Here is a 15,893-nt window from a genome sequence, read left to right on the forward strand (position 1 = left end):
AATGTTGGTCGCAAAAAGAACAGCAAAGAAGTCTAGGTAGTACAGCAACGCTGCAAACAAATTTCTGATATTGGGGTGGCAAGTGGTGTTCGCATCTAATTAAAAATTCAGTTTCTGTGACTTAAGGATTTAAATCAGAGTAGCTACACAGTCCACATAGTGTTGTTATTTCAGTAGATTAAACACAAAATGGCAGAATATGCTGAGAATTGCTGGTTAACAGTGCTTAAAAGATGTATTAGCAATTTACCTTACTGTAAGAGCACATGTGCCAATGGGCAGACAAGCGGGAATAAGGAATTTAAAAATGGTGCCTGTAGTTTCAGGCATATAAGTAAATTCCCACAGGATGTGATGAGATGGGAGGGGGATAAGAATCAGAGAAGGGGAAGAAACCAAGATAGTTACATTACAGAATAATGCACCAGAATTGTGGGGTGGACTAAGGGCAACAAAAAAAGACTGTCTGTACAGCTGTTTTTATTAGGTGGATTTGTACTATTCAGCAATGGACTTTTTAAACCCAGCCACTGGGGATGCACAAGCCAGTGCATTTCTTTGTGCCGGTCCCAAGCCCGGATAAATGGGGGGGGGGGGGGGTTGCGTCAGGAAAGGCATCTGGTGTAAAACCTCTGCCAAAAATTACTGATGCAGAGAAGTTTTCATAATTATATACCGGATCGGTCGAGGCCCGGGTTAACAATGACCGCCACCAGTACTGTTAGCCAACAGGGTGCTGGCGGAAATTGGGTTACTGTTGACCAAAGAAGAAGAGGAGGGGGAAGGCATGCCCGAAGGCAGGAAGAGAGGGGGAAGGTTAGGAGTGTAGTACTGAGGGTAGGAACTTTGAATGTTGGCAGTATGACTGGTATAGGGAGAGAGCTAGCTGATATGATGGAGAGAACGAAGGTTGATATATTGTGCGTGCAAGAGACCAGATGGAAGGGAAGTTAGGCCAAGTGTATAGGAGGTGGGTTCAAATTGTTCTATCATGGTGTGGATGGCAGAAGAAATGGGGTAAGGGTTATCCTAACGGAACAGTATGCCAAGAGTGTTGTTTATGAAGCTTGAAACTGATGGTGTAATGATGAATGTTGTTAGTGCATATGCTCCACAAGTTGGGTGTGCGATGGATGAGAAAGAAAAATTTTGGAGTGAGTTGGATGAAGTGGTGGTGAGTGTACCCAAGGGTGAGAGACTAGTGATTGGAGTGGACTTCCATGGGCATGTTGGTGAAGTGAACAGAGGGGATGAGGAAGTGATGGGTAGGTATGGTGTTAAGGAGAGGAATGCAGAAGGCCAGATGACTGTGGATTTTGCGAAAAGGATGGACATGGCTGTGGTGAATATGTATTTTAAGAAGAGGGAGGAGCATAGGGTGACGTACAAGAGTGGAGGAAGATGCACACAGATGGATTATATCCTATGTAGGAGGGCTAGTCTGAAGGAGATTGGAGACTGTAAAATGGTGACTGGGGAAAGTGTAGTTAAGCAGCATAGAATGGTGGTTTGTAGGATGATTTTGGTGATCAAGAAGCGGAGGAGGAGTGTGAAAGCAGTGCCAAGGATTAAATGGTGGAAGTTAAAAAAGGGTGATTGTGAGGTGGAGTTCAGGGAAGAGTTAAGACAGGCACTGGGAGGCAATGAAGAGTTACCGAATAGCTGGGTAACTACAGCAGAGCTAGTAAGGGAGACTCCTAGGAAGGTGCTTGGTGTGACATCTGGACAGAGGAAGGAGGACAAGGAGACATGGTGGTGGAATGAGGAAGTACAGGAGAGTATACAGAGGAAGAGGCTGGCGAAGAAGGAGTGGGATTGTCAAAGAGATGAAGAAAGTAGACATGAGTATAAGGAGATGAGGCGCATGGCAAAGAGAGAGGTGGCGAAGGCTAAGGATAAGGTATATAGAGAGTTGTATGAGAGATTGGACACTAAAGAGGGAGAAAAGGACCTGTACCGATTGGCTAGACAGAGGGACAGAGCTGGGAAAGATGTGCAGCAGGTAAGGGTGATAAAGGACAGTGAGGAAAACATACTCACAAGTGAGGAGAGTGTGTTGAGTAGATGGAAAGAGTACTTTGAAGGGCTGATGAATGAAGAGAGTGAGAAAGAGAGAGAGAAGGTTGGATGATGTGGGGATAGTGAATCAGGAAGTGAAGCAAATTAGCAAGGAGGAAGTAAGGACAGCTATGAAGAGGATGAAGAATGGAAAGGCTGTTGGTTCAGATGACATACCAGTGGAAGCATGGAGGTGCTTAGGAGAAATGGCAGTGGAATTTTTAACCAGATTGTTTAATGAAATTTTGGAAAGTCAGAGGATGCCTTAGGAGTGGAGAAAACGTGTTTTGGTACCTATCTTTAAGAATAAGGGTGATTTGCAGAGCTGCAGTAATTACAGAGGGATAAAACTGATCAGTCACAGCTTGAAGTTATGGGAAAGAGTAGTGGAAGCTAGTTAAGAAGGGAGGTGATGATTAGTGATCAGCAGTATGGTTTCATGCCAGGAAAGAGCACTACAGATGCAATATTTGCTCTGAGAGTGTTGTTGGAGAAATACAGAGAAGGTCAGAAGGAGTTGCATTGTGTCTTTGTAGACTTAGAGAAAGCATATGACAGGGTGCCTAGAGAGGAGTTGTGGTATTGTATGAGGAAGTCGGGAGTGGCAGAGAAGTATGTAAGAGTGGTACAGGATATATACGATGGTAGTGTGACATTGGTGAGGACTATGGTGGGAGTGACAGATACATTTAAGGTGGAGATGAGATTACATTAAGGATCAGCTCTGAGCCCTTTCTTATTTGCAGTGGTGATGGACAGGTTGACAGATGAGATTAGACAGGAGGCCCCGTGGACTATGATGTTTGCAGATGACATTGTGATATGTAATGAGAGTAGGGACCAGGTTGAGGAGACCATGGAGAGGTGGAGATATGCTTTAGAGAGGAGAGGAATGAAAGTCAGCAGGGCTAAAACAGAATATATGTGTGTAAATGAGAGGGAGGGTAGTGGAATGGTGAGGATGCAGGGAGTAGAGGTGGTAAAGGTGGACGAGTTTAAGTACTTGGGATCAACAGTTCAGAGTAATGGTGAGTGTGGAAGAGAGTACAGGCAGGGTGGAATGGGTGGAGAAGAGTGTCAGGAGTGATTTGTGACAGACGGGTACCAATACGAGTGAAAGGGAAGGTCTACAAGAGGGTAGTGAGACCAGCTATGTTATATGGGTTGGAGACGGTAGCATTGTCGAAAAGGCAGGAGTCAGAGCTGGATGTGGTAGAGTTAAAGATTTTAAGATTTGCACTGGGTATGACTAGGATGGACAGGATTAGGAATCAGTATATTAGAGGGTCAGCTCAGGTTGGCCAGTTTAGAGACAAAGCAAGAGAGACGAGATTGCATTGGTTTGGACATGTGCTGAGGAGGGATGCTGGGTATATTGGGAAAAGGATGCTAAGGATGGAGCTGCCAGGTAAGAGGAAAAGAGGAAGGCCTAAGATGAGGTTTATGGATGTGGTGAGAGAGGACATGCAGGCGGTTGGTGTGAAAGAGCATGATGCAGAGGACAGGAAAAAATGGAAACAGATGATCCGCTGTGGCGACCCCCTAATGGGAACAGCCGAAAGAAGATGATGATGATGATGTGCAATGGACTTTTTAATATAGCAACAGCTTATTTCTTTCTGGTAGTCAGTCGGAGAGACATTAGTGTTGTCATTAGCACAGTAATGGTGGGGGGTCCAAACATCAAAATTTCGGTGGGCTTAGAAGCTGTAAAATACCAACTTAATCAATTTGGGATCAAAATCATGTAGCAGTTTATAGAGAAATAATTATTCTAACCATTGCAATAACTGAGAACACTGGAGTGAGCGTAACTCACATTTGTATTTGTAGACACCAGTCCAGTGTTCTCCATTATCCCCCAATCTTGTAATTGTGTACTGTTATTGCTGCCCACAACCCACCTGTCAGTTAACAATTTGACACATCACCACCCCCAGCACTTAATAGTTGTTTGCGTCACTTTCCTTCCAAAGCTATTAAATGTGTATATATATATATATATATATATATATATATATGTATATATATATGTGTATATATATATATATATATATATATATATATATATATATATATGTATATATATATATATATGTATATATATATATATATGTATATATATATATATATGTATATATATATATATATATATGTATATATATATAGATATATATATATACATATATATATATATAAATATATATATATATATATACATATATATATATATATATATATACATATATATATATATATATATATATATATATATATATATATATATATATATATATATATATATATTTCCTCACTCTGTGTAATTTATTGGAGCCATTCATTTTAGGCAGTTGAGGACATAGTATGGCCCAAAGAAGCCATGGTTCCTCTAAGTAATGTCTAGAAAATTATATTCAGTAGAGTACAAAGATTATGGCTAGCTTCACCCCAGTGCCAAAGAACATTGCAATGTATGAACAGGCAAATAAGGGTATCTGTTTTGCCTCCCTTGGCTGTGCACAGCAAGTGTAATCTCCTAATCTGCAGCAAGATGTATTGAGAAAGTTTACTCACCACCGCAGTAGTATTGGCAGATAGTGACTCAATCAAAATGACACATGTTGAGACCGTTAAATAGTTTACTTCAAAAACTGTGCAGACTTTCATACAAGATGACATTCCAATAGGTCAAATAATGATGATTTGACACACTCCAGCCATAAACATGTGGCTTCAGTGGAGTGTAACACAAACACTGAAGGAAAATGGAGGAGAAGAGGTGGAAATAGCTAACAAAGCTAAGCTACAGGAAAACAGCTAGGGCAAAATACAAAGTAAAGCAATTTCTTAGCTGAACAGCAAATACACTAGCATGTGTAACATGACAGTATCATTGAGATACATAATACTTATGCAACACAGTCTGAGCATTATACAGTGACAAAAGGTATACACTTACCTAAACCAAGAGGAACGAATGCACACACATATACAGCTATGTACAAAATATACTTAAAGCTTTAGTTACATGCTATGATTTTTGCACTCAAGATACAGCATTGCTCCTCCTAGAGTTACTCATTTTTTTTCAAGAAGGCAGACCTATTAAGCATACATATTATAGTTCACCACTCATTTCCAAAATCTGGAACACATTGCTACTCATAATGTGGAACAAATGGGCAAAGTCATGAGACTCTTGCTAACAACCTCAAATAAGACGGTCACAGCAGGGATATTAAAATGTGTGTGAGTAATGTTAAGAAAGGGACTACTGTTTCACAGCGAGCTTGCATTTGGTTAACACTGTATTCATCTGCAAAAAAAAAAAATAGCAACACCCTTTAATAGCAGTTAATTTAGTTTACCATTTAAGTGGGGGATGTATGGTATTAAAAATATAGAGCCATAATGCCTTTTCCAGTGCTTGATTTCAATATTTGCTGATATATGAGCAAGGAGTTAATATATTACTGTACAGCTCTAAACTTTTTTTTTTTGTTTACTAACTTACTGACCCAAAATGTGATTTAATTTAATTTATCATATGGGGGCTACTATATAGCAGTAATTTTTAACTCCTTACATGAGACATAATTTAATTTAATTTCCCATGTAAGGGGGGTTGCTACCCCCAAACCTCACCTTTTTTCAGTATTTGCTAATATATGAATGTGGGAGGTAATTGGATCTGCAGTCACCTTTATATAATACTGTTTATATTACTGTAGTTTTAATAACTTATAGGAGCCATAAATGTCTGCCTATGTGGGTATACACAGCTGTGATTTCAATCAAAGAGAAGGAATGGTACTTAGGACTGTGCATCCTGGCTGCCAAGTGGTAGTCCCTTTCTTATCATTCATCAAAATGTGTTGCTTTTCGACTTACAAAACTTATTTTGATAAATTAATACAATTAAGTATTATTTATCATGAATATTAGTAAAATAAATTCTTCATGATTGTGTCTCAAGTTTATTTCAGCATGGAATGGGGAGCATGGAGTTTTTAAAACTCAACATGAGGAGCATTCTTCATAACGAGGTTTAGTTCAGAGGTATGCACACATGTTAGTGAATATCCTGTAAAATATTTTTTTTATCAGTACACATGTTGGGTGTAGCACCTAAAATAGTTTCATGCTGAAAAAATACGAATGTGTCCCTTAAAAATCCTAAACTACCAGGAAAGACCGGAAGTACTGTCCCTTGATTCAGTATCTTATAGACTTCTGAGGGGAGATCTGTGCCTCATGTTCCATACCATTTGGGATCAGTGGTCTCAGACCTCGTGTCTCCACAATTCAAACACCAGAACCCATAATCTAAATTTTCATCAGCAAATAAATAAAACGCCATGAAGAAACAGGTTTATTATGCCTTCACCTTCCCCATCTCTGGAATAGCCTCTAGCAGCAAGTCAAGCTGCTTGATATCAGTTATCTTCACAGGAACTGGATGATTGGATGGGTATTTACAGAGTTGCCCATGACTTGACTGGCCTAACCCTCCTTGAAAAAGGCAATAGAGTCTAAGAGTAGATACTGACAGATTGTAAATGGTCACTAGTTTCATTTGCCTTGTATTTCTTATGATTGTACCTGTCAGCTTTACTCATAATTTCTGGACAAAGCCAAAATAAGGTGGGTGGGTGGGACAGAGTTATGAGAGTTACATGATCGGGACAGGTTTTAACCATTACTCTAATTCACTTATAAAATTAACAGAACAACAGGTTTTGTACCAACATACATTTTCTGAACAATATGAACAATATGAAGTATGAAACTCTAATGTCTGGCATTACTGACTGAGTGTAATCCTCACTGATTTACCAGAAGTTTAAAAGAATGTTAGAAATAACATGTAGAAAATGGGAGGCAGAATCAGGGATATCTTGGAAAAATTTGTGATATTTGATAGGTATATCTGTCTCTGTGCTGTGATTTTTAATACGGTGCTATGATCTAAAATGGTCAGACAGTGATAGGTACGACTATTCAGTTTTTACACAGGAAATTTTACCCGATTTAATAGTACTTTAAACTCCAGCAATAAACGGAGTAGGAGGGATGTGTGAGATCAAACCATTGTCTGTACAGACATAATTTTAATGCCACCTGTATGTAAAGGCCTACCTGGCATTGATGGAGACCTGAATCCCACTGTTGCCAACCAGTGTACCCCCCCAGATGTGTGGGGTATGGATGATGTGGGCCTTGGACCCACTTTAATGCCTGGAATTGCTTTCACAACTCAGTCTTTGGCATGACACACATGCTCCTAACTCACTACTCTCTGTGTGAACCAATGTCTTTCAGTGCCTCTTACCCACTGTAGCTGCCTTTCAAAGAAATTATTTGCATGCGCGCATTATAGAATTCGCTCAATTCCACCCCTTTATTCTTAGCAGTGTGGTACAACTGCAACTAAGATTATTGGGCTAGAGACCCAACAGACTAGCTACAGCCACTCCTGATTTAACTAAATATAAATTATAAACTCAATACCTCACTGTTATTATGCTGAAGTGATCTAGCTATGGAGACAGATGCTACAGTCTGCCAATCTGCTGTGCTAAATAATACCATCACTGGAGATTTATTTATTTATTTCAGTTTGGTTACCGGGGAAGTCCACTGGGCCAGTGGTGTGCCCATTTTCAGTGGAGGCCCGGGGAGAAAAGCTCCAATAAGCAATATGGTTACAAGGTTACATAATGCAATGGTAAGTACATACATAAATGGATACAAAGGTTACATAATACAGTGGAAAATACATATATGCAATCAGGTATAGGGGATAAATTGGCATTGAAATGCAATTTTGACATAGGTAGCACAGTTTGTAGGTATTTACATTCGGGACAGTAGGTTTAGATTGGCTGGACAATAAGTATATATGACCTAGTTGATATTTACAATATATACAATACTTGGAGTCAAGAGAGAGAGGATGCTTAGTCTGAGTATGTTAGCTTGGGTTTAATTAGGATAATAGAAATAGGTAATAGTGCAGAGAAAAGCAGGAGAATGAAGAGCTCAAAGGGGAAATTCTTAAGATAGTTATGTAGGGTGAAAGCAGGAGCATTTACGTTTAGTGGATAGGTAAGAGAAAAGTAGGGTTTTGAAGGATTCAGAGTTAGGAGTAGTCCTGAGTGAAGGAGGGAGAGAGTTCCATTTTTTGCCAACAGTGAAAGAGAGAAGGTGTTGGCCTGCAGGGCAGTTGGGTTTGTGGACAGAGATTAAATTTTGGTGTTCAGATCTCAAAGATCTGGTTGGGATGTAAGGGGGAAGGATGTTTGTTAAGACTGGGCATTTATCTGGATAGAATATTAATTTGTGGGCAGTGGTTAGTTGGAAATAGTCTAGGAGGTTTGGGAGTTCCAGCCAGTTCAGAGATTGTAGGGTTAAGCAGTGGTGAGTAGAGGTTTTGGATTTAGTTGCGAATTTGGAGATTTTATTATAGCAAGTTTCGAGTTTAGAGGTGTTGGAAGAAGATATGTTAGTTAGTAGAGGGGCTTCATATAATAGAGAGGGCAGGAGGTAGGTATTAGCAATAGTTTGCCTTGCGGAGTTGGAGAGAAAGCGGTTATTTCTATAGAGCATGCCTAGCTTTTGATGGGTTTTCTTGATGTTTTGTTGGATGTGGATATCAAATTTAAGGTGTTCGTCTATGGTAATGCCAAGGAGTTTTGCAGAAGGGACCACTTCTATGGCAGAGTTGCTTTGGTTAAGGACTTTGAAAGCATTCTTGTCGAAGGAGAATTTTCTGGAGGGAGGAAACAGAAGAATTTTAGATTTGTTAGAGTTGAGTGAGAGATGGTTTTGGTGCATCCAGTTTTCGGTAGTGGAAAAAGCTGTTTGAGTTTTAGTCAGTAGTTCAGGAAGGTTGGAGGCGGCACAGACTAAGGTGGAGTCGTCTGCATATTGGATAACTGTTGTATCAGGGATGATTGAGTGAAGGTTGTTAATGAAAATGTTGAAAAGCATGGGTCCGAGGATGGACCCCTGGGGAACACCGGTGGGTGTTGGCAAGAAAGAGAAGGTAAAGTTCTTCCATCTGACAGCTTGAGATGTGTCAGATAGGTAGCTGGAGAACCAGGAAAGGGTATCAAGGGAGAGATGAAGGTTGGAGAGATGAAAGAGAAGGTGCTTGTGGGAGATGGTATCAAAGGCTTTGGAAAGGTCTAGCAGTACTGTGGATACTAGAAATCCAAAATCGCGTGCTCGATTTACTGTGTCTAAGAAGGATAGTAAGGCAGTAGTGGTGCTGTGGCCAGGGCGAAAGCCATGCTGGGTGGGAGTTAAGAGGAGATTCTGAGTTAAAAAAGGCATAAGTTGGTGATGGACACATTTTTCAAGTATTTTTGATAATGGTGAGAGTAAGGCAACTGGGCGGAAATTAGAGATATTGTAGTTTTTGCCTCCTTTGTGTAGAGGTAGAATGAAGGCAGATCGCCAAAGTTTAGGTACATAAGACTCTTTTAAAGATCTGTTAATTAGGATGCTGATAGGGAGAGCAATACCATCTGCAGCAGTTTTGAGGAAGGAGGAGGGTAAGTTATCTGGGGCATTTGAGCAAGGCTTTAGTTTTGATAGGAGTCTTTTTATGAAAGTAGTTGGTACAGGTTTGAGTTGGAAATTAAGCGTACAGTTACTAGGGGTGCTGGGAGCAGAGGAGAGAGAGTTGGATGGATTATTGTTGGGAAAAGATTTGGTTAGATTAGCAATGGATTCTGTAAAGAATGTGTTGAAGTGAGAGCTTAGTTCTGAGTCGGTTAAGCTAGGGTCAGGGCAGGGATTATTCCTAGATCCTGGGTGGAGTAGGGAATTAATAGATTTCCAGAATTGTTTAGGGTTCTTGTTATTATTGGACTGAAGTTTATTGTAGTAATTTTTTTTGTCTGAGGTGATTAGTTTCTTTACTTGGTTGCGGAGCTGGGTGTATTGAAGCAAGGTAGAAGGCATCTTATTTTTTTGGTAGAGCTTCCAGGATTTGCCCCCGGAGTGCATGATTTGTTTAGTTTCTTTGGATAGTCAAGGAGCAGAATTAGTCTTGATTCGTTTGTTTCTTGGTGGGGCTTGGGAGTTGAGGGTTTTTAGGAAGATAGAGTTAAAATATTCTACAGCATTGTCAAGGGGAAGAGTATGGTATCAAAGGCCAGTTTATATATTTAAAAGTGTTTGAGAAATTAGAGGGGTTGAAGTTGCTGAGATTGCGAGTGTGGATATAGTGGTGTTGGTGTTTAGTATTGTTGGTTGAGCGATGTATGAAAGCAGGGAGATGGTCACTGAATGTGTCTGGGATAGTACCAGAGAGAGTTATTTTATTTGGATGGGAGACTAGGACCCAGTCGATGATTGATCCTGGGGGTGGTGTTTGTTAGGGCGAGTGGTTGTCTGTATTACTTGGGAGAAATTGTAGAGGTTAATGAATAAGGAGGGAGAAGGTGACTTGATTTTATTCTAATCAATATTAACATCGCCTAGAATGTAGGTTTCGAAATTTATTTTAGTAGAGGCCCAGTGAAGAATATTTTCAAGGGTAGAGATGTTGTCACCTGGGGAAATATATAGTGAGATAATGCAGATATTTTTATGTTTATTTAATTGTAGGAGACAAGCGGTTAGTTCAGTATTTTTGAATTTTGGAATTGGAGTTTGTAGAGGAATGAGAGAGAGAAGGTTGGAATAGATTAGAGCAGAACTTCCACTTTTTCTATTTAAACGGTCACTTCTATGGATTTGGAATCCAGGTGGTAGGATTTCGGAGTCAGCAATATGGGGTTTTAGCCAGGTTTCTGAAATGGCTAGGATGTCAGGTTGGTTGTGGGAAATCCAAGCTTGTATTTGGTGTATTTTGTTATTAAGGCTTTGGGCATTTATGGTGAAGAACTTAAGGGTGTTAGGACAGGAGGTAGAAGAAGAAGAGGGAGGGGGGAGAGTGGATGTGTGAAATGGATGAAGTGGGGAAGGGGAGGAGTTTGTTGTGAGGCAAGGGCCAGGGTTAGGATGGATGTCTCCAGATAAGGCTAGGTCATTAATGGGAGTAACTTTTAGCTTTTTGGGTTTATTGAGAAGGAAGCTGTTTGCGGCTAGTAGTGATTGAAGAGTGAAGGTATTTGTTGTGGTGGAGAGGAGTTTGGGGAGGAATAGGTGTAGTAGGCTAGGAGAAATAAGAGAGGGTGTTATTGTATGGAAGTGGGATGCTAGGAATGGTTTTGGGTGAGTGCATGGGATGGTTTGAGAAGGAGGTAGGCATGGGGGTGTTTTGGAAGAGTAAGAAGTAGCAGAATAAAGAGGAATTAGTAGCACAAGAAGGGAGCATGAGACAAGGATAGTATAAATGGTATGGGAAGACATACCAGGAGAATGTGAGGAAAAAAAAGAAGGGAGAGATGTATGAGGAAGTTTACAGGTTAATAGAGGAGAAGAGGTAGAGGAAGTAGAGGAAGATTGTAAATAATAACCTGGCAACCAGATATTGGAAAACATTAAAAACTTTACTTATAAATAATAAAGAAGTGAAGACAGTGCTGATGTACATTAAATACACAGTGGTAAATAATGTGCAAGGAGCAGAAAATATTAATCATTGTATAGACATAAATACTTAAAGTGAAATCTCACCACTAATGGCTAAATAACTAACTGACTCTCTGTGAAAGAAACACTGTCCATAACTGTTTTAAATAAGCAAAAACATTAACCAGACAGATGCAGGATTCACAGCAGCATACATAGTTAAGCTCAACATGGTCATCCATACAAGACCGACTGCCTGATTTTGCTCTCTGTTTAGTTACATATATATTTTGCACATCATTTTCAACATAAAAATATTTTCCACCTGCAGAACATCATATACAGGGAAACAGGTTTTAATTTTGAATACTGATGGCTGTTTTCCCAATTCTGTCCAGCTGACTCTTTGAAGAACACTAATTGCTCAGAAAAGCAAGACTTCACTGATAAAAGTGATACATCCAGATCAAACACTTATCATGTCCTAGAACTGACTGCTTTTTTCCATCAGAAAAAAAAATAATCTACAATATTTATGTATTTACATCTGTGTATCATATCAAAGAACAAATACAATTCTCCTACCACTGTTAAGACATCTTATAAATTCAGTTCCACAGTGTAGATTCTGTTGCATGTGTTATAAAGCTTAAATATATCCATTTCTAGACAGACCACCTGCACTGGTTTTAGCAGTACCGTCCCTATGCTCGATAGTCATGTTGTAGGACTGCAAGGCTAAATGGCACCTGAAGAGCATTCCTTACTGCCCTCTTGACCTATGTAGTAACTTTAAAGGGGTGTGGTCTATAGCTATAGCGAACTTTCTGTTATATAGGTAGAGCTGTAGTTTTTGTAGGGCCCAGACATACTTTCTCTATGGTTGAATAAGATTCCTACCTGGGTTGATGTCTCCATTTCAAGTACACAGTAGGCTGCTCTTCTCCTCTGAGGAAACCCATCGAAGTACAAACCCACCATAGTTGGTAGTTTTTACCTGCACAATAATTTCTTCACTGTTGTCTGGACTGGCTATTAGTGCAGGGGGTCCACTCAAACCATACTTGAGCTTTTTCAAATGTCTGCTCACAGGCTGGAGTCCAGACAGTTTTTTTTTTCTGGTAAGGACTGTAAGAGGAGTAGCTGTCATGCTATAGTAGGAATCAAACTTCCTATAGTATCATGCTGTCTCCAAGAATGACCTCACTTGTTTCTTAGTAGCAGGGGGTGGTCCATGATCAAATGGCTTCAACTACAGCAGACTATGGCTGAATCTTACCACCACCCACTTGGAGACGTTAAGATACATATTCATCTAGCAGTTGTTGGCCTTATTAGTCAGCCATGCCTTTCCAGTCTGTCTACATATTTCTGACATATTGAACATAATTCTGGACATAACTGGCTGTACATGGCAATGTCATCCAGGTAAAAAAGGGGATAATATATCACTCCTAGGAGAATGCAGTCTACCAGGCCCTGAGAAGTTGCTGAGGCAATTTTCATTCCAAAAGAATTTTCTTAAACTTATATACCTAAATAAGGTCACAAATGCTGACCTTTCCCCAGTTGCTGGTGGCAAGTCTTGGTTAAATCAATAGTTTGTAGATAATTAGCCACATCCAACTGCTCAAATGCTTTGTCTTTCTTGGGCATGGATTAAGCATTTCACTTCAATTTTGTTTAACTGTTTAGTTTTCTGTGTTCTTCACAAAATCAGGTATTACTATCTTTCTTTGGCACTAGCAGCACTGGTGAGGACCAGGGACTATTGAACTTCTGATTTACCTACAGTTCCAACATGTCCCACAGTTGCCATCTCAGGTTTTGCCTAATCCTTTCAAGGCAGCCTGTAAAGGGGTTATTTGGTGGGCCACAGGGTCACAAGATCGCAGGAGGTTATGAAGCTATTGGTCCTGAGGCCCTTATAAGCCTAGCCAAGAGTTTAACCCATGTTTAGACAAGTCATCATCTAAAGCCCCTCTCCAGTAGGGATACAGGTGGAATCCCAGGGGTGTATTTTCTGTTTCCTGTCCAGTTATCCAGGTTGCGCTTAAAAAGGGATAATGAGGTACTCTGCTTGACATGGAGAGGGAGTCTATTCCACAGATGGGGAGTCTCTGGGACATAAATCTGTCCTGCCAACAAGCCCTATTGCTATCACAGACCAGGTTGAGGTCACGCATATGGGTTGCTCGAGTGAAGCTTGACTTGTGGATATGCAGCAGTCCCATCAAGGCAGGATCTGAGATTGCTTTGTGTGCCAGACTGAGGTAATCTCTGAGGAGTCTGTATGAAACTGAGTAGAGGGACAGGGCTTTTAGCCTATTTGTTTAGGGTAGATGTTTGAGGTCCTTGGTTCTCCTGGTGAGGAACCTCTGGGGTCTCTCCTGCTGCTGCATGTGCTTTGCAAGTTACACGCCAAAGCGGGCATTGTACTCAATAATTGGCCTTATAAGGGAAGAATACAAGAATATTATGATCTCTTTGTCCCTGGATGAGATACCCTTACTTATGAGGTGGGCCATGTAGAATGTTTTCCATACAACAGAAACAACATGGTGGTCAAAAGTCAGGTTGCTATCTACCTGGTGCCCAAATCCCTCACTACTGATTGTGTACTTAAGACATTGTTATTAATGTGATAATATGTGGGGATGTCATTCTTCCCAAAGGGGATGATGATGCATTTTTTGGCATTCAGCTTGAGGCTATGTTTCTGGCACCAGTCATTTGTTTGGGTGAGACCCTCTTCGAGGATGTCCACATCAGTTGGGGAATTGATGACTGTGCCCAGCTTGCATCCATACTCCATTGATTTTTGCCTGCACCTCAGAGAAGTATATCCCAAATAACAGAGGCCCCAAGACCGATCCCTGTGGTACGCCACTCGTTACGGGTCTACTGCTTGAGGTGGCTTCCCCTATTTTGATTAGGTGGGTTCTATCAGTGGTTCAATTTGCTACCCATCTGGTAACATATGGATTGATGCCTAGTTGAGAGAGTTATCTATATAGGGAATAGTGTCGAAGGCTTTGGCCAAGTCAAGGTAGGTGGTGTGCACTGTCTTCCCCTCATCCATGGCTTTGGTGACTGTCTCAAGGAAGTCAACCAGATATAACATACATGACCTCCCCTTGACAAAACCAAACTGTATGGGGTCGAGTGTTTGGAGGTTGCCAATGTCCCTGTTGATGAGGTCTATGATAATTCATTCTATGGCCTTGAAGATCAGGCTAGTTAGGCTGATGGGTCTGTAATTTCCTGGATCGGTGAATGCTCCACTTTTGTGTAAAGGGATGACAGTGGCTGTCCTCCACTCGGCTGGGACAAAGACGGTACTCAGGCTTTGGTTGAATAGGGCACCTAATGGTGCTGCAAGTTTGTGCCTGAGTTCATGTGGGATGCAGCCTGGGATGTTATTGTGTCCCATGGAGGCTGTATTTTTTGCCTTTGAGAGGGGCAGTGATGACCTGTTCCCTAGAGATAAAGGTTGGGGGGGCAGGTACAGGGGATGTCCTGATTTACTGATGGGGAAAGAGGGGAGAAGTTTTTGCCGAATCTGTTAGCCAGTAGATTGGCTATATCTGCAGCATTTGTGTATGTGGTGTCCTTGACCACCAGTTCTGAACAGATCTGGGTGCTTCCTTTGAGATTGCGGACATATGTCAAGAAGGCCTTATGGTTGTCTCTAGTAGATGTGGCCAATTTGGACTTGAAGTTGGCTTTAGAGGATTTCACTAGTGCTCTTATTTGCTTGTTCAGGCTAAGGAGAGATTGCTTCCAATTGGGCACCTGCTCCATCTTGGTCCTGGACAGCAATTTTTTTGTTTTGTTATATAGTTTATTGCAGATGTCCACCAGACAGGTTTACTCTTCCTTGCGGAGGATGATTTTGTCCTGTCAGGTATTCCTGATTCCATGTATCTTTATAAATGCTCATATAGTACTTTGGTGTAGATTTGGACATTGGTGCCAGTTCCTGCAGTGGGGGAGGGGGCTGTGAAGCTGTTTATACCATCCTTCAGGAGGTTGTGATCAGCTTTGGAGAAGTTTTTTTTTTGTTTGACCTTAGCTAGAGGGGGGGGGGGGGTCAGGGGAGATGGTGACTTTGAAAGTGACTGCTTTATGGTCGGATCTTACCAGGGAGGATGATACCGTAGGGATGCTGCAGTGGTTACACATGTTGGTTAATAACAAGTCCTGTGCCACATGGTGCTCTACCAGGTGGATACACCCTCAGTCATATGTAGAAAACTTGATTCCTACAAAAATGCCTGCATTTCCTGAACCTGTGTAGGAGACAG

This window comes from Protopterus annectens, chromosome 2.part2 (assembly GCF_019279795.1).
Source record: "Protopterus annectens isolate FY-2018-M chromosome 2.part2, PAN1.0, whole genome shotgun sequence".
NCBI classification, from domain to species: domain Eukaryota; kingdom Metazoa; phylum Chordata; order Ceratodontiformes; family Protopteridae; genus Protopterus; species Protopterus annectens.